Below are 24,192 nucleotides of genomic sequence, written 5' to 3'. Positions count from 1 at the left end.
GCTCGGTTGGTTTAAGCATCAGCCTTCAGCTCAAGTCACGATCCCGGAGTCCTGGGATCAAGCCCCACATCAGGCTCCTGGCTCAGTGGGGAGCCCGCTTCTCCCTCTCCCTCTGCAGGCCATTCCCCCGGCTTGTGCTCTCTCTCTCTGTGTGTCAAATAAATAAATAAATAAAATCTGTAAAAAAACAAAACAAAACAAAAACAAAAACAAAAGCGAATCATTCTTACTGCTTTGTCCAGGACATTCCCAAGTGAGGCTGGCCTTTTTTACCGTAACTGTGCAGTGATGAAGAATACAGTGACTGCTAGGACAATCTGGTGCCTCTCCTTTGATTTGTGCTAGGTCACCAGCAGGCGTACCTGCCATTGCTTTTGTACCAGCAGTGCAAATATCAGCACAGTGAAGGTGGCGATAACATCTTACTGTTGTTTGGGAAATAGTTTTGACCTCTCAGATCCCCTACAAGGGTCTCAGGAACCCACAGAGGCATATGGACCACACTTTGAGAACTGCTGACCTACTGAAAAATACAGAGAAGATATGGGGCCAGACAGTACGAAGCCACAGAAATTACATAGGTGCCAAAGTCATAAAAACTGGGTATGAAATGGCCCTGGATATGTCACTGCCTTCTGGAAGCTGGACACTTCACACATAAGGGGTGGTAGCTGATCCTGCAGCCCAGAGCTGGGGAGGGGGACAAATAAGTCCCTTAGAAATGGTAATGCACAGTCCAGGCAGGAGGAACCAGCCACCATGGGGAATAAGGCAACATTATGAAATTTCACACCCTGCTTAAGCCATTTATGATTGGCAACACTGCCTGGATACCTGTATTCTCCTAAAGAGACCTAGAAAGACTAGGCCTGGTGACCCTTAAAGAGATGCCCTGCTGGATCAGTGTCTTTGGGGCTCTGTTCTAAGTTACTCACCACCACCTATAGCTTTGAAAGGAAAAGGCTTCCTGAAAACCCAAAGTTCCTTTTGTCTCCTACCAGACAGGTAGACACTCACCTGAGTCCAGTAGAAAACTAAAAGCCCATAAGAAATGACAAGCATTAGTGAAATAAGTCAATCAGAGAAAGACAACTATCATATGATCTCCCTGATATGAGGAAGTGGAGATGCAACATGGGGGATTAAGGGGGTAGGAGAAGAATAAATGAAACAAGATGGGATTGGGAGGGAGACAAACCACAAGTGACTCTTAATCTCACAAAACAAACTGAGGGTTGCTGGGGGGAGGGGAGTCGGGAGAGGGGGGTGGGGTTATGGACATTGGAGAGGGTATGTGCTATGATGAGTACTGTGAAGTGTGTAAACCTGGGGATTCACAGACCTGTACCCCTGGGGATAAAAATATATGTTTATAAAAAATAAAAAATTAAAAAAAAAAGTCTAGCACTAACAAAAAAAAAAAGAAAGAAAGAAATGACAAGCATGTCAGGAAATCTGATTTGATCTCCTTAGCAGTGTTAAGAAGGTAGAGGGAACTCTAAAAAAAAAACTCCAGGGAACAGGGAAACACTTGTTAAGCGGGTTTCAGGTGGGCTTCTGCTTCCAGGAACATAGAACAGAGGTAGTTTTTCCTATTCCTCTCATTAAGTACAACTAAAACCCCTCTATATTATATATAAAACAAAATTAGAAAACTCTGAATGGCAAAGAACAAACCCACTAGGGACCTGAGGACCCAAGAAACAACATGGTAGCGATTTCCTGGTGGCAGTAGTTTTGCCTCATGTCTCCTGGTGTTGGAGTTGAAGAAGCCAGAGATGAGGAAATGCCAATGGGGGTGGGGAGCCTGCTCTCTTTAGCTGAAGAACAAGGAAGGCGGCAACCTAGCAAAACAGACGCTTTTTTAGACAAAACTATTCCAGCCAAACACCATAGAAAACATTATGGCCTTATCCCACCAACAATGATCCTGTGGGGAGACTGGATTTCTACCTTCATCAGACTGTGAGGCACCCCAGCACACACACTCCCGGTCCAAAATGGGTGGTATCAGAGAAGACCAAGTAGAGAGCCAGGACTTTCATTCCCCACTGGGTGGTAATAAGACCTCACCTCCAGTGCTCATGGTGCCAGTGGAGACTATGTTGGGAACAGTAATAAGTTGTTCCAATCCTCCAAGTCAGGGAGGTGTCAGTGGAGGTCTAATGGGGAGCTGGCATTCCCTAGTCCCCTTCCTCTATTAGTGCAATATGTGAGGAAGCCAGCTGAAACAGAAGATTTAAAAAAAGATCTGGAGGCTCATAACATAATTTCCCAGATCCTCAAGTTTCAATTAAAATTCACTTTTATTAAGAACTAGAAAGATATTAAACTGAATGAAAAAAAGGAATCAATAGATGCCAACACTGAGATGCCAGAGATGTTAGAATTGTCTGACAAAGATTTTGAAGTAGCCATCATAAAAATACTTCAAGGAGCAGCTATGAACACACTTGAAAGAGATGAGAAAAAAGAAAGAAAAGAAAAGAAAATCCCAGCAAAGCAGTGGAAGACATAGAGAAGAACCAAATGGAAATTTTGGAACTGAAAAATATGATAACTGAAATTAAAAAGAAAAAAAACTCAGTGGATGTGCTTAACAGCAGACTTAACAAAAAAGGAAGGAATATTTGAACCAGAATATAAGACAAAAAATTTATCTAATCAGGTTATCTAATCTGAATAACAAAAAATAAAAGAAAAAACCTTCAGTGGGGTGCCTGGGTGGCTCAGTGGGTTAAAGCCTCTCCCTTCAGCTTAGGTTATGATCCTAAGTTCCTGGGATCCAGCCCACATCAGGCTCTCTGCTCAGCAGGGAGCCTGCTTCCCTTCTTCTCTCTCTCTCTCTCTGCCTGCCTGCCTCTCTGCCTACTTGTGATCTCTGTCAAATAAATAAATAAAAATCTTAAAAAAAAAAAAAAAGAATAAACCTTCAGAGAACTGTGGGACTTTAGCAAAAGATCTAATATTTATGTCATTGAACTCCTAGAAAAAGATGAGAAAGGGAGTGGGGGCTGAAAAAATACCCGAAGAAACAGTGGCGGAAAACTCCCCAAATCTGGCCCCCAAAAAACCAAAAACAAACAAAAAACCCAGCCAACACCACTAACAACAAAAACAACAAACAACAAACCCTTATAAACATAAGAAGACAAAACATGACTTAAGAAGACAAAAAGATTCATGAGGCTGAGAAAACTCCAAAGAAGATAAACACTTTCAGTACAATTTATGAAGCCAGTATTACCCCAGTATGAAAACCACACAATAGCGCAACAAATAAAATCTATGAGCCAGCATCCCTCATGAATACATATGTGAAAATCCTTCACAAAACATTATCAAATAGAATTCAGCAATATATAAAAACAATTACGCCTCAGAACCCAAGAGGGTTTACTCTAGGAATGTAAGGTTGGTTCAGCATTTAAAAATCAATTAATATAATCCACCATGTTAATGGGCTAAAGAAGAAAAGTCACATGATCATATACATCAATGCAGGAAGCATTTGATGAAATTCAATACCCATTCATAATACAATGCTCAGAAAAATAGGAATAGGGAATTTCCTCAACTTGATGAAGAACATCTATTTAAAAACTACAGCTAACATGATACTTAATGATTAAAAACCAAAGGCTTTCCACTAAAACTGGAAACAAAGCAAGGCAATCAGCTCTGACCACTTATATTCAAACAGTGCTAGGCAATCTCACCAGGGCATTAAAACAAGAAAAGGCACCCAGATTGAAAAGAAGAAATAAAACTGTCCCTATGTGCAGATAACTTCATTGTGTAAAAAAAAAAAAAAAAATCCCAGTGAATCTACAGAACAAACAAAACAAAACCGTCCCAGAACTAGTAACCGAGTCCAGTAAGGTCGCAGAAAACAAAATATAAACATGCAAAAAAAAAAAAAAAAACCATTGTATCTGTATAGTAGCAAAGAATATGTGGACACCAGAATTAAAAATACAGTGCCATACACAATCACACAAAAAATATATAGGGTAAATTTAAGACACATGCATAAGATTTTTATGCCAAAAACTACAAAATACTCATGAGGAAGATCTAAATGAATGAAGTGGCCATAGTGTGTTCATGGATCCAAAGACTCAAGTTAGTAAAGATGTCAGTTCTGTGCAGTTGCTACCAAAGTCCCAGCAAAATTTTTGTAAATGTGGAAAAGATTATTCTAAAAATTATGTGGAAAGGCAAAGAAGCTAGAAGAGCTGAAACAGTTTTGAAAAATAAGAATGAAATGAGAATAATTCTACTTCACTTCAAGACTTATCTAGAAACCAAGTCTGTGTGGTATTGACAGTGATGATGCATAGATTAATGGAATGGAATAGAGGATCCAGAAATTGATGCATACAATGGACCAATATTTGGCAAAGGTTCAAAGCAATTCAGTGGAAGAAAGATAATAACCTTTTCAAAAAGTAATGTTGAAGTGGTGCACCTGGGTGGGGCAGTCAGTTAAATGTCTGATTTGGCTCAGGTCATGATCCCAGGGTCTTGGGTTCTAGTCCCATACCAGACTCTTTGCTCAGCAGGGTGCCTGCTTCTCCCTCCCCCTCTGCCTCCCTCCCTCTCTCTCTTTCTGTCTCTCATGAATAAATAAATAAAATGTTAAAAAAAAAAACAAATAAAATGAAAATTCTCATTTATAAAAAATAATAACAATAATAATGTTGAAGCAAAGTGGGTATCTCTGGGCAAACACCACCAACAACAAAAAATCTACCCAAGCCTCACACCTTACACAAAAATTGGCTCAAACGGATCATAGACTTGAATATAGATATAAACTACAAAACTTTTAAGAAAAATATTTAAAAGAAAATCTTCAGCTCAGACTTGATCCCAAAAGCATGATCCATTAAAAATAAAAAATTAAGAGATAAAGTGGACTTCACCAAAATTAAAAGCTTGTGTGCTACAAAACATTCTTTCAAGAGAACAAAAAGACAAGCTACAGGCTGGGAGAAAATATTTGCAAATTACTAAATCTGACAAAGTACCAGTATCTGACCAAAAACAAAAACAAAAACAAAAAAACCTCAAAACTCAACTGTTTAAAAAAAAATTAACAATCTAATTGGAAAATGGGCAAAAGTCACAAAGAGACATTTCTCCAAAGAGGATGTGCAGGGTGACAAATAAGCACATGACAAGATGTTCAACATCATTAGCCAATAAAGAAGGCAAGTTAAAACCACAATGAGATATTACACACCTGTCAGAATGGCAAAAATACAAAATCAAATGCTGACCAGGAGGCAGAAATATTGGATCATTCATATGCTGCTTGTGGGAATATAAATTGGCACACAGCCCTTCTGGAAAACAGTTTGGATATTTCTTTTAAACACACACACACACACAACTACATATGCAACTACCATGCAACCCAACAATTGTACTCTCGGGCATTTATCCCAAATAAATGAAAATTTACATTCACACAAACACCCTGTACAGAAATATTTATAGTAGTTTTAGTCATCATAGCCAAAAACTGGAAATAACCCAGATAGATGTCCTTTACCAGATAAATGGATAAACAAACTGTGGTCCCTTCATATCATTGAGTGAACTATTGATACACACAGAACCTGATGAATCTCCAGAGAACTGGGCTGAGTGAAGAAAGCCAATCCCCAAAGCTTACATATTGTATGGTTCCATTCACACAACACCGTTGAAAGATCAATATTATAGAGATGGAGAACAGAATCATGATTTCCAGGAGTCAGGGATGAAGTCAGGGAGGGAGGAGATATGACTATGAAGGAGTGGCCCAAGGAAGTTGTGCTGGTGAACAGATCTATATCTTGAGTGTGATGGTGCTTAGAGAAAACTGCAAAGTGATCATATTGCATAGATCCACACACACAAGTACATGTAACATGGTGAAATCTGAATTATCTCCATGGATTGTACTAATGTCACATGCCTGGTTTTGAGAGTGCACTCTAGTGCGAGATGTGAACTCTCCCAGGTCAGCTGGGAGAAGGTACCCAGGACATCCCTGAACACTGGCATCACTGGGGGAAAGTGCATGAGACCTCCCTATACATTCCTTTACAACTTGCTTTGAATGAATAATTATTTCAAAATAGAAGGGACCCCTGGGTGGCTCAGTCATTAAATGTCTGACTTAGGCTCAGGTCATGATCCTGGGGACCTGGGATCAAGCGGGAAGCCTACTTCTCCCTCTCCCACTCCCCCTGGTTCTGTTCCCTCTCTCGCGGTGTCTCTCTCTGCCAAATAAATAAACAAAATCTTTTTTAAAAAAATAGGAAGTTTAAAAAAAAATTTTAAAACATTAAAAAAATAGAAAGTTACAAATGAGTATAGGGATAGTTACAAATGAGTATAGGTAAAGAAATGGAACCTGACATTGGAGAGCCATTTAGCATACATTCTCTTCTGCTGCTATTTAAGAAACACTTCTAGAAGCTAAGGCCTTTACACATATTATACTTTGGTTACTCCTCTCAAAAATCCTGAATAATAGGTATTATTATCTCTATCCTGCAGATGGAGAAGCAGACTCAGAAACAAAGCCACTTGCCCAAGGGCCTCTGTCTGTCCAGAGCACACACTTGTGCCCACTCTGCACCACTCCTACCCTTGAAGGTCACACCAGCCACCTGATGGGCCTGGAGCCTGGGAGGCGGGGTGGGGGCGGGGCGGGATACCCACAGGAAGGTCTTGATGAGGAACCTGGAGGGCAAATCAGCTCCTGGGAGGTACTTGGGGAACTGGGCCACTCCTGCTTCTCTTCGGTCTGCACCCACCCCTGATGCTGGCCCTGGCCCACGCCCAGTGCAGGCACACAGGGGACACTCCCCAGCACGAGTCCCTCCCTATTCTTTCCTGACTGGCTCCCTATCAGATCACCCACCCCTAACCAATGCCATCTCCCCTTTTCCAGAGCTGAACTTCATCACCCAGTCCCCAGAGCCAGCAAGACATGGGCCCCATTTTCCAAATCCTGACACTTCTCATTTAACCTGAAGACTTGGAGGGGTGAGTTGGAAATGGGTTGGGCTGGGGCTGGGGGGTGGGATAGATATGGAAGAAAGCAGTGTTTGGGGGCTGCTGATGGAGGGTCAGCTGAGCAGGAAAGCAGAGTTTGACAGCAGCTCCCTTCCCTGTTGCAACCTCAGAGAAGGCACATGAATTATTTATACACCATTGTTTTGATTTGGGAAAACTGCCCCACATCCCTTTTGCATTTAAATAGGGATTATGGCCTAAAATTCAGAGAAGGAAGGCAGCACCTCACCTGGTGAGCTGAGTCTCAGTTCCCGTATGTAAAACAGGGATAATGGCAGCATCTCTGTCTTACGAAGTCCAAGCAAAGATGACCCATGTAAAGTCCTTAGCACAGTCGCTGAAACCTAGTAGGGGCTCAATAAATGCTTGTTGACTGAACAGACATACTGGATGCCTAATGCATGTTAGCTAAATGGGGCAGCCCTCTCTCTGGGGTCACAGCGCCACCCTGCCTTCCAGAGCCAGCCCATGTGGCAGTTCTGTAAGATTTCTCCAGCTCCTTCCTGGGAAGCATGTCTTCCTCTGTCCTCTTGAAGCTCTTCTTTGGGTCTCTATTACTTTCTGGCTCAGTCCACTTTGCATTATATACCCATGAACCTCAAAGTCCAGGGATGCACCCCTAATCTCACCCCTGTTAGGGACCAGAACTGGCACAGCTCATCTTTCAGCATCAGACCCAACTTACCTTCAGAAAGAACATCCTCTGAGCCAGAGCTCAGAGACATCATCTCATCTGACCTTACCAGGGGGCCTCCTTACCCTTTCTCAGATGGAAAGACAGTAACTGCCCAGACAGGAGGAGGGAGAACCAGGTGATGCCTCCAAGATTCTCAGCTCACTTCCTACTACCCCACTCTGCGTATGCCAAGGAAGATGAGTAACTCCGGACAGAACTGGGGAGGGCCAGACAGGCCACACATCTCTGTCCCCACCTCCCAGATCACCCAGACTTCTGACTTTGCTCAAGTTTTACTTCTCGCCCCAGCACTTTGTGGCTAACCAGATTGTTTCCAAACATGTTACATAATTGCTCACATATTTATTTATGCCATCTCTTGAATATTAAACGATTGATAATATGGAACAGAAACATGGGCGTTTAAACCCAGCAGCTTTGGCAGGCGTGGGTGGGGAAGGAGGTTGAGGAGAGCCATCTCTGAGCCATTTACGGGAGGAGAAGGTGACATCTCCCCTCTTTTCCCGAGATGGATTGAAAGGCTTCCCAGGCCCATGGTTGGCAGCCACGATGTAGTGGAATTTTCACTATGCGGTTGGGCCTCTTTTATTACATAATGAAAAAGATGCATTATCATTTCCCTAAAGGATGCCTGAAGCCAGAACCTGGCCACCTGTTTGCTTATTCATTTATTGAGCACCCTCTGTTTGCAGTCCCTGTTAGGCTTTTATTCACCCAGAAGCATCCTTATGAATGAAATGATTGAGACCCCTGTCCTCATGGTACTGCCACTCCAGTGGACAGCTAAACAAATCAATAGACAGCTTCCGAGCATCATAAGCAGTGTGAACAGAACAAAATAGGTGGCAGGGTAGGACTGTTCAGCAGTCCCCTGAGGAGGGACGTTTGACTGGAGGTCCCTGTGGTAGAAGCAGCCAGCCATGCAGAGGTCCAGGTTTGGGACGAACGTTCCTGTCTGCCGGAACAAGGAGCCCATGGGAGGGGGCAGTTGGGGAAGAGTGAGGGGGATAGTGGGTTGGGAGGGGTGAGGTGGAGCCCAACATCAGTGATGTAGGCAAGGAGTGCCTACCAAAGGTCAATTAGGCCAGGCCTGTGGGGCCTCCTGTGCGGAGTTTAAATTGTAGTCTACATTAGTGGCAAAGCTGTTGGAGGGTTCTGGTGACCTGGTGGATGTTTGGAAACGATTTCTCTGCAGTTGAGAGAGGGCTTGGCGGTGTGGGCCAGGCCAGGAAGGGCTGGGTCTGAAGTGCTGGTAGATGGGGCTCCCCCAGCCCCAAACCTGACCTCCCAGCCTCTGGAGGGAATCTGCCCAGGGTGATGGTGAGTTTCTCCCACGGCGGCTGTGGAGGTCTGGCCTGACCCAACAGGAGTCACAGTAACTCTGATATCAGTCATGAAGGTACCTGGATTTACTCAGCACCTAGACTGAGCCAGGCACTGGAACAAGCCCCCGGGCTCACCATCACCCTGGGACACATATAGTTTTACTGTCCCCATTTTACAGAAAAGCAAACCAAGGCCCAGAATGGTTAAGTAAAATGCTCACAGCCATCCAGGAAGTGCATAGCAAAGTGGGGATATGAACCTAGTCAGTCTTTCTCCACAAATGTGAACCTCAATCCATGTTGCCTAAATGAATTAATAACAATAATAGTAAACACTATAGTGCTGGCGAAGAGCCAGGTCCAGTTTTAAGTGCTTGAAAACATTCATCCCTTAGTCTTCACAACAGTTCCAGTAAGTAGGTGTGACCAGTAGCCCCACTTTACAAAATGAGAAACTGAAGGACAGAGGGTTGTATCACTTACCCTAGCGGGGATTGGAACCTGGAAGGTCTGGCCGAATTTGCATGTTGGAGCAACGTGTTAGGCTGTTGTCGGAACACCCATTTACAAAGCAGCTTGGGCCTCCTTCAGATGTGGACAGTAGTACCCACGGCTGGGCAGTGCTGGGAATGGGAGATACATGGGAACGTGCTCTGTAGAAGGTAAAAACTTGCACAAATGAGCTTGAAAGTATTTGAGGATTCTCTTAAGATTATTTATTTATTTGAGAGAGAGAACACAAGCAGGAAGCAGAGGGAGAGGCAGAGGGAGAAGCAGGCTCTCCACTGAGTAAGGAGCCTGATGTGGGGCCCAATCCCAAAACCCCAGAATTACAACCTGAGCCAAAGGGAGACACTTAACTGACTGAGCCACCCAGAGCCACCAGGACTAGAGGATTCTTAAACACCTTATCCTTTTAAGGAGTTGGACTGTTTCCCTCCATCCTGTTTTCCCCAATGAGAGAATGGAGAAAAATGTGGGCCCTGCCCTGGCCAGACAGCCCCAGAGCCTGAGATACAGGAGACAGAGCTGGGGTCATGCACTCAGACCCCTGGTATCAGCTTGTTAACTCAGGTAAGCTCTTTGCACATGCGACCGGTCTAGGGAGGTAGCACAGTGTTGACAGCCCAGCTGCCCGGCCCACCTCTGCTAGCATCAGGTCCTAGCAATGCGAGCCTGGGGCAGTTATTTAGACACTCTCCCACCTCAGCTTTATATTCTTTAAAAAGGGAGTGGGAAGCCCTCGATTTTGAGGCTACTGGAAAGAGTACATGGGAGAGAAAAGCAGATGTGCCGAGCAGAGCCCAGGATGTCAACGGCATACAGCAGGTTTCTGTTCTCCTAGTGTCTCCTGTGAGAATAGTTGCCTCAGAGGGTGAGGCCCCCAGGCCCCTTTCTGCTGGGACCATTTCAGACTCTCCACTGCACAAGCACTGGAAACAGATAGTTCGCCATCCGTATCAGTGTGCGGTGGCTGCTGTAACAAAGCATCGATGAGCTGCATGGCTGGAAGACACAGATACTTGTTGTCACCAAGTGTCATCTGGGATGTTTCCTAACAAGCCCCGAGAAGGAGGATCTGTTCCCAGCTCTGGTCCTTCCTTCAGGGGCAATCTTCAGCATTCCTTGGCTTGTGCGTACATTACCCTGACCCCCCACCTTTGATGTCATCGTCCATGCATGTGTGTGCCTCCAGATATCCCCTTTTCATAATGACACCAGTCCCATTGGATCAGAGCCCACCCTGACGACCTCGTCTTAACTAGCGTGCCTCTGTAAAGATCCTGTCTACAAATAAGGTCACGTCCACAGTTCCTGAGGGTTAGAACTCCAAAGTACCTTTCAGAGGAAAAGTCTAATTCAACCCCTAACGCTATCATAATTGTTTGAAGTGGATTCTGGAAGGGCCATCAGTGCATTCGTGACATTTCTTAAATAGCCTGAAAGAATATTTTACATCATTTTCCAAAAGGGCAACATCCTTCTCAAAATCACTCCTTAGCTTCCAGGAGCTTCCCATTAACTCTTGGCCTTAACAAACTCCAGCGTGGGTCTCTGGGGTCATCATCTTCCATGAAGAGCAAGCAACCTTGAATCCAAGCTCTTCGTTAGCCCCGACTGTGCACCAAACTCGGCAAACACAGGAAGCTAGAGGCCTAGCCTTTGAGGCAGTCACAGGCGAGGGCCCCAAGGACAGGCTGGCAGGCAGCTTGGCTATTATTACTGGACAGGTGGGTGCTGGGGCCACAGGGCCCTTCCCAGCAGTGAGCCTCAGCATGAAGGAAAAGCCTTCTTTCCTACACTGCTTCTTCTTCTTTTTTTTTTTTTTTTTTTAAAGATTTTATTTATTTGACAGAGAGAGATCACAAGTAGGCAGAGAGGCAGGCAGAGAGAGAGAGAGAGGAGGAAGCAGGCTCCCTGCTAAGCAGAGAGCCCGATGTGGGACTCAATCCCAGGACCCTGAGATCATGACCTGAGCCGAAGGCAGCGGCTTAACCCACTGAGCCACCCAGGTGCCCCAATTCCTACACTGCTTCTTGTCTTTGTCTCCTTGAAGGGGAAAATGCCCTTTCTGAGTGCTCTGAGAGCACAGGAGAAATACCACTGGCTCTTTGTGTAGTCAAATAACTCTTCAGTCACTCACCTTTCATTCTGGGATAAGACCTACTCCAGAATCTGTCTCATAGCAAGTCACAAGTGCAGAGGAACCCAAACCTGCTCCACCCCCAGCTGGCATCCCCAGCTTGGCCAGGATCCCTGGAGAGGTCAGGAGTCAGTGATAGATGCGCCCTTCTTGACACATCCTTATATTTAAAATAAGCTTTCCTACCCCAAATGTTGAATGTTCTCATGTTGCTTGAGCCGAGAGCAAACAACCTGCATTTCCAATGCCTCAGTGACCAGGGAGGACAGTGCACGGTGGCATTGCACTGATTAGAGCACCGAGACTGGGCACAAGCTTACTGAGGCGCTGGGTTTGAATCCCAGTTCTGCCAGTCTGAGCTCTGTGATCTGAGGTGAATCTTGTCACTTTTCCAGTCTCCATTTTCTCAGGTGCAATGTAGGGAGAGTTCCTACCACACAAGTGAGGGGTGCCTGTAGAGGACTTCGCATGGTGCTCGGTAACCAACCGAGCTTCTCTCTTTGGGCTTCAGCCTCCTACCCTGCAGACAAGAGTATGGGACTGGGTGGGTTCTGGCCAGTTCTGTGTGACTGTTGGGAGCAGTCTCCAGGGAGTCTAACATCTGGCTGGGCAGAGGGAGCATCTCCTGCCCGCCGGCCTGCCCATCAGGAGCTTGCTGTGTGACCCGGGGTGGCGGCCCTCTGTCCTGCATTGGCCTTGTGGCTCCAAAATATCTTCACAGGGACAACCCTTGGCCCCTCACATAGACCATGTCTCCTAGTTGGCCCCAACTGATGCTTGTCAAACTGACTGCAATGCTGACTCAACTCACCCAAACTCCAGAGGGCAGAATGTTTTACCCCTTCCAGGAGCTGGAGGCAGCAGAAGGAGGTCAGTGTCCCCAGGACACTATTTCCAAAGAGGAGTTGAGTAGAAGGTGTGCCTCAGTGAAAGCCCCAGTGCACTGGTGGTGGGCTGTGGGCACACCGGGGTCAGGAAGCCTGGGGTGGGCCACACTCCAATCTGTCTCCCTCTACGCTTGCTGTCACAGGGGAAGATCTGAGCCCAGGCCTTGACATGATGCCGGGGCTGTTCACAGTGTCCCTGGGGATATTCTGCTTATTGAACCACACCCAGAGGAGGATGAAACAAAAAATTATGTAGCAAGTAGAGTGGGCTCATGGAAGGGTGCAGGGAGCAGGAACTTTGAGTTCAAACTGGGACCTGGTTGTCCCTTCTCCGGTCCTCGGTTGGCTCATCTGGAAATAGAACAGCAACCACATTGCAGGGTGGTTTTGCCACTGGAGGTCTCTGGTAGGCCATGTGCCTGCCCCACCAGCTGGTCGTGAGGCAGGATGTGCCCCCTCTTTCTGGGCCCCGTGTAGCATGCAGCCCCTCAGATGTCAAGAGTGGAAGCCTCTGGGCCCCAACTCTACATGCCCTGCCTTCTGGGTCTTTCCCTTCACTCGGTCTGACTTCAGTGGACGCTGGTAGCTGTGGGGGCAGAAGCCCTGTGTTCAGACATGGAGGGATCAGACGGGGCCCTTCACTGATGGGTTGGCTTCAGTGTGCCCATCTGTAGGCTGGGCACAACATCCCTTGCCTTGGGGGCTTCCATGAGAGTTACTGAGATAACCTATATGTGCGGGCCTGGTAAGTCATTGCTCAAAACTATTTCTGAGTCCACTGGGGTCAAAGGCTACTGGGCTCCCAGGTGTCACGGAGCTCCCTCAGGCCTGGCTCTCAGCCTTGGCCTGCCTGGATCGGTGGGAAAAGTAAGGTGTCTGCCTTCCCCTTGCTAGGCCAAGTATAAATAAAATGTGTAGGATCTTATTGTTAGAAAGAACCACAGAATTCCTGAACAACCTCACCCGATGATAGAAGCTTTCCCCCAGCTCCTTCACTGCTAACTTTTTAATATTTTTCTGGTTACTTCCAGGGACGGGAACCTGACTGTCTGTCATGTGGCAGAGACCAAAGACAGCACACAGTTCATGCACTTCATGCCCAGGCATTTTATACATTAAAACCCCACACTCCTCGCTCAGGGCATTGTGACTCTTACTTTAGAAACAGTTTTAACAATGAGAATGACCTGATTCCTTAAGCCAGAGGTGGGAGATCCTGCTCAGGGTTCACCTCCCCCGTAACCATCCCCAACATTAACTTCACCTCCATGAATATGAATCACTCCATCTTCCCTGTCCCTGCTGCTCCTCTGATATGCCTCTGTCGTCAAACGCATCATGGGTGTTTCATTTCGTTTTCGGGTTTTTTTTTTTTTTTTGTTACCTCTCTCTGTCTAGACCCTGAACTCCCCACAGAGGGAGTGGGGCAGTGGAAAGAGCTTGCTTGGGACTTAGAATCAAAAAGGTCTGACCTGCAGGCCTTATTTCCTTCTAGCCACATGACCCAGAGGAGGTGATCTGGCCTCTGTGAGCCCATGGATCAAGGCCAGTGTCTTCCTGATCCTCTCCTTCCCTGTGCATAGAGCTGAAGTCCTGCTTCTCTCTGTATCCCTAATCCCTGACACACAGTAGGTGCTCAGAACTGGCTGAATAAAGGAGGTGCAAGGAAGCCACAGGCGGAGTACGTTATGAGAGTGCAGGGGAGGGAGCTTGCTCCTGGAGGGGAACACACCACAGTCACGGAGAGCTTACGACACTGAAGCCAAAAGCAGAGATAACCAGTCGGAAAATAAGACCCATGGGTCTTATTTTGCAAACTGATAGTGGTGCAGGGCTACTTAGGGAAGGGGCAGCAGAGGGAAACACACTGACAAGAGCCTCGTTCACCACCCAGGGGTCGCCCCCTAAACACTGCCATCCCCACGGACCCCGCATGAGCTTTGTTCAACAGAAAAGTATTCACCTGGTGCCGGCATGACTAAAACCGTATTTGAAATATTTCAAAGTCTGGGAAGGGAAGGAAGATGCTAGGTTGACTAAGTAACATGTTTGCAGAATAGGAACTGTTGTGATTAGCACACTATCAATTCACTTAAAAGTGAAAAAAACATAGTCAGGGGTGAGTTCCTCACACCTGAAATGTTTAAAAATAAAACAGACGTCAGCACACAAAGGGAGAAGTTTGCAAAAGCCAGGAAACCACTCTGTGGACACGCTTTCCCTCCAGTCAGGTGGGAGAGAGGACCCAGTGCTCTACATGATGGGGAACAACACATGTTTCCTTCCTGCGCTCTGGAAACAGAGAGAAGGGGATGGGGTGTATGGGAACAAGCAAGGCTGAAGAGGCTTCCTGGAGGAGGTGAGAGCCAGGTTGTTTGGCCTAGGCCCTCCCCACCTTCCTCTGGCTGGCCTGTCCCCAGTATTCACATTCACATGACCCCACTTTGTTGGAAGCCTCCGTTCTTAGGTTTGGCCAGGTGCACCCATGGTGGCTGCCCTCTCCTCATGGTCCCAGGGCCACTTGATACCAGCCAGCCGTACAGGGAGTCCTTGGAACAAAAGGACTTCCAGGTAACCAGGACTGGAGCCAGAGTGCTGCTGATAGGATCAGAAGCCTTAAGTGAACAGGGACCCAGAAGGAAGGCAGGGGCTCAGAGAAACAGCCCGCCACCCATACTGCCTCAGGCAGAGGCTACTGTTTTGCCAAGCACGGTGGAGGCCAGCCATGCTTCCCTGCCCCTCCCTACCCCACCTCCCCTCTCACTGACCCCAAGGCCAGAAAGGGAGGCAAGCCTGCTGGCAGCGGGACTGGGTGCGGTGGCCGCCTCACAGGGTGTAGACTCTCCAGTGGCTGTCAGCACTGAAGACAAGAGGTCAGAGTAGGGGTTTGTGTCCGTGGCCTGGGACTCATCAGGGACAGCAGGGGATTCACCACGATCTCCAACCCAGGTAGGATAGGGTAGCTGGGCCCCTTAAGGGTCTGGGTCTCAGGTAAGAGGGGGGACCTGCAAACCTTGGAGTCTGGGGCTGGGAGGGAGGCAGGAGGGTGAGGCCTGGTCTGGACAAGCCCTGCAGACACTGACAAGCAGCCCCCTGGTGGGGACGATCTCTGGCCTCCCTCAGCTCTACACGCACCCTTCCTCCGGAGAGTTGCTAGAACATGGGAGAGCCTGAACTCTGGAGTTAGACGGCCCAGTGTGACCTTGCACACTCACCTCTGACTCTCTGTGCCTCAGTTTCCCACCCTGTAAAACGGAGGTGGTGCCAACAGCCCTTTGTTAAGACCTGATGAGACAGTGGGGACCTTAATATAGATCCATGCTCTGGAGCTCAGAGCATCACCCCTGCTCCCTGTCACTCCCTGACCCTGACACCATCTTTCAGAGTCGTAGTCAGTGCCTGCTGCCCCTTTCACAGGTGCAGCCGGATGGAGATGACCTGGATCCAGGGTTTGGATACTGTGTCTCCAGACTTTATAGCTAGGGAGGTTTAGACAAATTCTTGGCCCTCTGACCCCTATTTTGTTTCATAGAGGACACGGGAGCAATTATGGGACCTACTCCACAGGACATTTATAAGCATGAAATTACACTGCACACAACAAGGGCTTATCCTCTACCCCATACTTATATTGAGAACCATTTTCACCGCCATCACCACCACCATCATCATTATTGTTGTTGTTGTTGTTGAAAAGGAAGGCTCAGAGAGGGAAGAAGACTTGTGGCCACATAGCAAGGCAGAGGGCAAGACAAGACACTGCCCTGGTCTCCCAACCCCCATCCCTGCTTTCTGCTCACCTCACCATCTCACTGGCCTTCTTTGTCACCTCTGAGGCACATCTTGCCAAGAGCTTGGTTTCTCCTTGCAAGAGGTCACCCTAAAGTGTCTGAGAACTGGCCTTCCCTGACCTCACTGCTCCCAGGCACAGATTTGGGGACCCCCAAAGGAAAGCCAGCATCCCCCAAGAGGTCAGGTCAGCAGAGAGCCAGGGCAGGGGGTTACTTTCTCCCCATGATTTCCACAGTACCCCCTCTAAAAGCTCCTCCCCCACTGTCCTCAGGAGCCTTAGCCAGGGGAATGCCTGACAGGGACAGGGTGCAGCTTTGGATAACACACGTCTGAAAACTGCAGAACTTCTTATAGCCCAAGGGGCTCCATTAGAGAGGGAAGAATTAGGACTCCAACTTCCAGCAAAGTTGCCTGGGACCCGGGGGACAGGTCTGGGGCATCATCCTCAGTCATCTCTTGGTTCCATTAGCAGATGGACCACCTCTGCAGGCTTGTCTCTGTCTCTTTCACCTTCTGCCCATCAGAGTTTGGGCCTTCCCTGGCAGGGAGGGATAGAGACACAAGAGGAGGCAGGGGAGGCAGAGGATGGAAAGGGTGGGGTTTACTTTAAAGGAAAAGATGAGTTATGTACCTGTTTTAATAATATAAATAGTACTTGAGCAATAATAATAGTAATTGTTCCTATTTCTTGAATACTTACTATGCACCAGGCACAGCACTAAGAACTTCAAATACGTCACCTCAGTTAATCTTCACTACAGCCTGATCAGGTAGAAAATATCATTGTAACCGTTTTACAGATGACTACACCAGAAGAGGCTTATTTATATACCCTGTGGTTGACTACAGATGCCAAGTAGATGATATAAGGGAATCATAAATTCTGCTTGGAGTGTAATAGGGAGCTCTGGGGACTGTGGCAAGTTGCAAAAAGTCACTGGTATTGTTTTGTTTTGTTTCGTTTTGACGCGCGATATACGTACATTAAAGTGGTAAAGCATGCTAACCTTAAATGTACCACTTGATGATCTTTGCATATACTTATACTTGTGCTACCAGCACCCAAATCAACATATAGAATATTTCTAGTATGCTGAAACATTCCTTCTGAGGTGCTCTAATTTAATTATATTTTTTATTTCTTTAATTCTGCAAAACTTTCAAAGTCAAGAAGAGCCCAGGGACACACAATGACTAAATATAATGTGATATCCTGTATGGGATCCTGGAACAAAAAAAGACTTTAGGTAGAAATGAAGGAAATGTGAATCAAGCATGAACTTTAGTTAATAGTAACATATCAATATTAATTCATTAATTATGAAAAATGTACCATACTAGTATAAGCTATTAATACTAGGGGGACTAGCTGTGGGGGAGATGAGAGTTATTCTTAGCAATGTTTATTTGTAAATAGAAAAGTGTTCTAAAACACAAGGTTTATTAAGAGAGAAAAAGCGCTCTGCAATTCCTTCAGCAAAATAGGTCCGTAGGCCTTTAAGGATCTGGCCTCTGAGCTGCCAGTTTGTGACGTCCAGGGCTATAATGCCCTCATTGTACAGATGGGGAAATTGAGACCCAGAAAGTGGAAGCCCCCTCCAGCAGGTCAGTGACAGAGCCAGAACCAAAAGGCCAGTCAAGGCTCCAGCTGCAGAATGGGGCATGGGGTGGGAGTGTGCATATGGGGTTGCCAGTGTCTCCCCAGATCTCTGAGTCCTTCACTGAGGACGTGCCCTCCACGAAGCTGCCAGGGGCCAACCAGCTTTCCTTGACTGCTTCCTCCTGAGTTCTCCAGGGCTGTCAATTGGAAACCAGTTCTCCCACTGTCCTCAGCCCCAGAGGGAGTGGTCATGGGCAGTTCCTGTTCTGGGAGCAGGATGTCACCTTCCCATCCCAGCCAGCCCTGATACACATTTTGGGTGTCCCCCATGCCCAGCATAGGATCTGAGTTGAGTGCTGGATGGATGGGTGAGTGAAGAATTGAAGGAGGGATGAAATAAATGGCAAGGGTGGATAGGTAGGGGTGTGTGGAGGGAGATAAAGGGGGCCAGGAACACAGATTCTGCAGCCAGATGGACTGGGTGGAACCCTGACTCTGCAGCTTCCAGACACATGACCTTGGGCAAGTCACTTAACCTCTCTGTGCCTCAATTTCTTCAATTTAAAATAGGGATATTAGCAGTATCTGTGAGGAAGGGAAGTAATAAATATAGGAAAGGAGGGAAAAGAAATAGCGGAGGGGCGATGATTTCATATTCATATCAGAACATGGAAACTCAGACAAAGCCATACGACTGGCCACTGACCCAGAAAAGGTGGGTGAGTAGCATCCTACAGTGGTTAGAAGACAGGTCTGGGAACCAGGCTGCTGGGGTTCAAATCCCAAGGCTATCTTTTATTGGCCACGTGGCCTCAGACAAGTGAGTTAACATCTTTGTGGCTCAGTTGTCCTCACCTGTAAAATGGGTGTGGTAACATTCGTATTTACTTCATGAGATTTCATGAGGACTAAGTAATTGATTGGTATGTGTATAGTGCTTAGGACTATTCCTGGCACATTTTAAACAGCCCCTGGCATATAAGTAGTGTTTATTAAATGGAGGAAAAGTCTTATGCCAGAAGCCCACTCTCTTCCCTGAAGGGGCACCAACTTCTAGGAGAGATCGAGGTCCAGGCACTGTAAACTCACCCGCTGAACCCAGGTGAGAACCTGCCTTAATGAAGTCACATGGGGAGAGGGTAGAACTGGTGAGCAGCTCCCATCTCTATGGCCTCACCCACTCCAGCCAACCCCAAGATAGGCAGCACTTCTAGTAGTTTAAGAGTAGCCAGAAATCCGGATTCTTATCCACAATTTCTCAATTTTTAAACATTGGCACTTAGTTCAATTTTATTTTAAGCTCTTAGCAAAACAAACAAATTTATTTTAAGCTGGCTGCTTTCCCAAGTGGCTGGTTTGCAGCCTCTACCCCAGTCCAGTCCTGCCAGTTTGCTTTCTTTAACTTTTCTCCTGCATATTAGAGGAAAGGAAACCGAGGCCAGAGAGAAATGTTTGAATCCGTTATGTCTGACCACTTAGTGGAGTCAACAGGCAGTCTGCTAGTTCCCCTCTCTTGGCTGCAGCCCACAGGTTTCCCCAGGTAATCAGACTTTGGACCAGGTAAGGGATGAGAACTCGAAAGGAATTTTCCCTTCAGCTCAAGGTTCTTGCAGTAGCATATTTGAAATATGATGTTTGTTAACTAAGTATCATTTGCACAGTGAGTCCCAGCTACAGCTGAGTGTGAAGCAGGAACTACCCCTGCTTCCAAAGCCATAACAGAGATTTGCAGTATATGATGCTCCAACTTTACTCCTAGCCCTGGCTCAGCGGGTAGGGGGCCAGGATTCCAGGACGTTCATTCCTAAATCTCACCATTTGCCACACCGTCGTGACTAAAGGAGCAGCCAGCGGTAAGCTCTGTTGTAAAGGAGGTCACTAAGCAGGAGCTAGAGGGGTTTAGAAAAAAGGGGAAGATTGTTCTGGAGACAAGTTTTAGAGGAATATTGTTGGGGAAGAGAGTTAATTTATAGGCTTGTCATGCTCCGTACTTGAGTTGTTTTCTCTTTCTTGTTGAAAAAGTGCCCTTTGGTTCTCACTTATTTTACCAGACTGTGCCACCATTGCCAGATGAGGCAATTTTACAGATGAGTAAAATGGGGTAAATACTGTACTCGCTTCCCGCCACTGGCGATGAGGGGGAAATGAGATGGTGTGTGCAGAGGATTAAACAATACAAAACAGCCTTGGTTCTCATTGTCAGCATCAGCCAGCCTGCCTGCATGCACAAGTGACAGCTGGAGAACCTTCCACTCTTGGCCTTTCTCTACCCTGTCTATGTGATGGTGACCTTCACTTTGTCTGGAGAATCAGGACATCGGCTAGCTGTGGAGCACTTCTTGTGGGTCAGGTTCTGTGCTAGACCCTTCTGTCTATTTTCTTTTCTTTTCTTTTCTTTTTTTAAGATTTTATTTATTTATTTGACAGAGAGAGATCACAAGCAGGCAGAGAGGCAGGCAGAGAGAGAGGAGGAAGCAGGCTCCCTGCTGAGCAGAGAGCCCGATGTGGGGCTCGATCCCAGGACCCTGGGATCATGACCTGAGCCGAAGGCAGCGGCTTAACCCGCTGAGCCACCCAGGAGCCCCTCTATTTTCTTTTCTTTAACCCTCAGAGCAACCCTGGGAAACCAATGCTATTATCATCTTTTCAGATGAATTACATGAAGCTCTGGGAGGAATGTGACTTATCCAAAGTCACCCCCAGGTGGGGACAAAACCTTGAGCAAGTCCCATTACCATCCTAAGCTTCCAGCCTCCTCATTTGTAAAAGAAGGTTCTGGACACCCATCCCAGGGCTGCTGTGGGGATCTAGGAGGTAATGACTTGGAAAGTGCACCATCAGCTGTAAATCCCAACCAAATGGACAGCATCAGTGTGAGTTTTGCAGAGACCTGTTCCCCTTTGGTGCTCAGTGCATTTTAGCAGCAAAAGTTATAGAGAAAAGTTATTTCGAGTGTCTGTTTCTTGGGTGGTTTCCAAAATGTGTCTCCTCCCTCCAGCTAACAAGTGTAAAGCTGGCTTCAGCAGAGGCTCTGCTCAGAGCAAGTCACTTCCAGTGGAATGATCTGGGAGGTAGAAAGGAAATAGGCAGGATGGTCACAGGGGAGACGGGATCACAGAGAGGGCCTCAGGCTATGGAGTCAGAGAGATATGAAATCAAATCCTGGCTCTTCCACCTACTAGTTCTGTGACCCTAAGCCAGCTAGTTGACCTCTCTGATCCTCACACAGAGAATTGTTATGAAGGGGATGAGCAAGGCAGCTGAGAAGCAAAGCATGGGCACCCACAAACATCCAGTGAGACCAGTTCCAAGTCCAAGACTGGAGCTGCAGACATTGCTGGGGGTGAGGAATAGGATAGAAACCAGTCCAGAGTCTGGAGAGAAGGGGCCCAGGGGAGAAGGGCCAGCTGCTAAGGCAGGGAAGACTGGTCAAGTTGAGCTTAGCAGTACACGTACACTGGGAAGGAAGACTGATCAAGTGGGGCTTAGCAGTACACATACACTGGAAAGGAAGTCTGGTCAACCAGGACTTAGCTGTGCACGTACACTGGACCACAAGCAGCTGGAGGACAGGCATTCCATCCTCTTCATCTCAGTTGCCTGGTTCACAGCAGGTGCACAGAATACATGTAAAACCCTGAACTTAATATCCACTTTCCTTTCTGCCCCATGCTCACCCATTTAGTCCTCTGTATCCCTTCATCTCCAGCCCTACCACCCCACCTCTGTGCAGTGTGGAAAAACACAGGCTGTGGTATCTGACAGACTCAGATTCAAGTCCAAACTCTGCCCTTTCTTGCTGGGTAGCATTGAGCAGATTACCTCCCCTCCACAACCCTCTTTTCTTTTCTGTAAATGGGCTGATCCTGCCTCCCTAGTGGAGTTATTGTAGGACTTAGAGAAGATACATGTGAAAACACCTAGCATGGGCCCTGACACGTAGGAGGCATTCTGAAGGTGGCATCAGAAAGTGAGGCTGCTCCTTACCAGAGTAGCCCGTGGCCACCTCCAACTTCCGCACATACCCACAGACTGAATTCCCGAAGGCACTCAGTGTGTCTTTATATCTTAGGGGACACAAGCACCTGGGTTGAGGACATAGATGCACTGCTTTCCTGTCCCCATAGTCTCTTTACACAGTTTCCACGCTGGTCCTATATTGACTGGCCACAGTGGGGCTAATGATGTCCACAGAACACCTCAAAAATGAGCATCAGCAGGCAGATCACTGATCAGGATTAAAGCACCTGTCCATATTCACTAAGCCATCCTCTGGCTGTGAGTATGGTAGTGTCTGTGAAAGTTCTCAAGTGGTAAGTGTATGAATGAAGGGCTTCCTGGTCCCAGATCCCATGTCTTATTCTTGAGGATGGCCTGTGAGCTCTGTGCCATTGCTGGACTGATGATTTATGGGTCCTTCTCTGGTACCTTGAGGTCAGGCTGAATTCCTGAAAGATAGGACTGGCTCTGCTTCCCTACAAGGACCTCTGGGTACAGGTGCAGCACTTGGAAGGAAACCCACGATGCTGCGGCCTGTAGGGCTGGAGGCCCATAGAGGGGTAACCTGCCCATTTGGGATGTGTGTGCCCTTGAAGTTTAGCTGACAAGGGTCTCAGGACAGAGCTTGCCTATGTCTGGCTATCATACCCTGACCCTACATGCAGTGCAGGCCCTGTTCAAGATCTGAGAGCCAGGTTTGCCCTGCTATTAACTGGGAAAATGCTGCTTTAATGCCTGGCGCCATTGGAGGCGCTCCACAGCCATCCACGAGGGACTTGGAGAGCTTATCTGCAGCAATTTAGCCTCCATGCCCCTCTCTGAACCCATGGTGATAGATCATCTACAGAAGTCACATAGTTTGGTCCAATACAAGTCAAAATGTCAAGGCACAATCTCTAAGCTCACTCTTGCCCCCACCCCCTGAACCCAGCCTCCTTCCCTTGCTATGCATTTATTTAGGGTATCTCTCTTCCCACCCGCCCTGAGCAGCAGAGGGTTGGCCTATCCTCCATTACCTGCTAAGACTGGGAGTCTGAGCTTAAAACTAGCCCCCACCCCACCCCCACCCCTTACCACCTGCTCCTGTGCTGACTTCCACACCCAGCCTCTCCCTCCGGGCCCCCGAGCTAATTACAGGCTTCCCTAAATCATTGGAAGGAAAAGCTAATTAAATCAGGGTCGGCCATCCATTTTCTGGCTAAGGACAGGCAGCTTGACACCTTTCTTCCAGTCCAGGATCCTGAAACCATGGCTTGCTTCTTCATTTGAGTTGAGAACAGGTTTTTAATCTCTTAGGGCTGATTTTAGGAAGAGCAGCAAGATGGGACGTTTCCTCAACTGCTCCTTTGACCATGTCAGAGTGACCATACGGGATCAGGTTGAGGGCCTGGAAAACTGAGGTGTGCCCAGATCTGCAGAGCTGGGCAAGAATGCATGAGGAGCCAAAGTAGGTGACAGTTTGACCTTGGAAATCCCGCAGTGCGCTGATGCCCCACACCCACTGTTTGAGATGGTGTGGAGTGAAGGGCCTTGCCTTCAGTCCCAGGCCTGCTGCTTGCTGGACCAGTGTCCCCCGCTGGCATTCTCCCCCTCTCTGAGCCTGAGTAATAACAGCACCTACCTCACAGAGTTGCTGAGAATTAAATGAGATGACATATCAATCAGCCAGTGTGAAGCAGGTGCTGGGCCCATGTTTGTGGAATGAACGAGTGACTACAAAGTGCCACACCCAGAGTGAACACGGAAGCAATGTTAGTTCTCTCGTCCACCTTGGAATCCCCATGTGTTTCTTACTATAAATACTTATGGGACTCATTCACACAAAACCTGTAGGTAAATAAGTTTATTGCATGTTTTCCCCCTTTGAGATGTCAGAGCCAAAGGACTCCCAGGTGGGAGCATATGGGGTGTGGAAACTGAGGGCTCCCTTCCCACGGCCCACCCTCCCATTTACCCCTAGATGCCAGCCTGCTTTTCCTTTTTTCTGGGCCTCAGAACCCCTCGATATAAAGAGCGGTGCCTTGACGGAAGTCCCAGCTCTGATTCTCAGCCCCTTCCTGCTCTGTTCCCTCATGAGCCATGTCCTCACCAACTTCCTCAAAGGGGGCAATGCCTGAGGCCAGCATGTGGTTGTCCCAGCCACTTTTTTACAGAGAAGGGGTGACAAGCTC

At 47.3% G+C, this 24,192-nt stretch overlaps 1 protein-coding gene across 2 annotated transcripts in view; it reads left to right on the top strand.

Annotated features, from left to right (window-relative positions):
- The window catches only part of ATP2B2 (ATPase plasma membrane Ca2+ transporting 2), a 366,154-nt gene that overhangs the window by 164,068 nt on the left and 177,894 nt on the right, over nt 1-24,192 (top strand). Inside the window, exon 3 of one of the 2 annotated variants that reach the window (XM_032327037.1) lies at nt 6,953-7,047. The exons of the other annotated variant lie outside the window; for it this stretch is intronic. The gene's annotated coding sequence lies outside the window, so the exon portion shown is untranslated. The remainder of the gene's footprint in view (nt 1-6,952; nt 7,048-24,192) is intronic. 2 annotated transcript variants of the gene reach the window in all.

Source organism: Mustela erminea, chromosome 1 (assembly GCF_009829155.1).
Source record: "Mustela erminea isolate mMusErm1 chromosome 1, mMusErm1.Pri, whole genome shotgun sequence".
Classification (NCBI taxonomy): domain Eukaryota; kingdom Metazoa; phylum Chordata; class Mammalia; order Carnivora; family Mustelidae; genus Mustela; species Mustela erminea.
The sequence above is the reverse complement of the archived record's forward strand: the minus strand, read 5'-3'. Positions and strand labels throughout refer to the sequence as shown.